The sequence below is a fragment of the Mandrillus leucophaeus genome, unplaced genomic scaffold, assembly GCF_000951045.1.
Source record: "Mandrillus leucophaeus isolate KB7577 unplaced genomic scaffold, Mleu.le_1.0 Scaffold985, whole genome shotgun sequence".
Classification (NCBI taxonomy): domain Eukaryota; kingdom Metazoa; phylum Chordata; class Mammalia; order Primates; family Cercopithecidae; genus Mandrillus; species Mandrillus leucophaeus.
The window spans coordinates 81355-82055 of record NW_012110752.1 but is presented as its reverse complement, the minus strand read 5'-3'; positions in this window follow the sequence as shown (position 1 = coordinate 82055).

Here is a 701-nt window from a genome sequence, read left to right as displayed (position 1 = left end):
GAATTACAGGCATGAGCTGCCGTGCCTGGCCATAGATAATTTTTTACAAAACTTTTTTGTTTTGTTTCTTCACTCAAATAATTATTGGCCACTTTATTTACCTCAGTATTCCCTGACTCCCATGAAGAGTATCATGCTAGATGTTGCAATCCAGGGTAGAGGTGGTTGTTTCACAGACAGATGGCTGGAGATTGGGATTTTGAACAGGAACATGGGAATTCGATCAATAAGGAAGAGTTTATTTCAGTGGAGATGCGCTGCCCCAGGACAAAGGTGTGGTTGGACAGGTAGAACGAGCTTGTGTTATGGTCAAACATAGCATTCAAACTTTGATCTTCAAGATAGCTTGAAAGGTAGTGTGGGCACCATGCAGATCAGCAAACAAAGGGGATCCTACACAGAAGACTGGGCGGGCTTCAGCCACTGAAGTAGACAGAAATCGTGTTGCTACCACTCTAACACAAGACCCAAGCCAATGACCCCGAGATCTGCTTGGTTAAAACATCTTTTAAAGTAAGAGCTGCATATGACATCCGTTCTAGTTCCCCCGCATCAGATCAGGACGGGTTCTTCCCTTGCTACCAGTACCCAGTGGTACTGACATCTTCTACAAATGTATAGGGATCTCTGCTGGTGTGTGTGTGTGTGTGTGAGAGATACAGAGACAAAGACAGAGAGAAAAGAAGAAATGGCCTCTCATG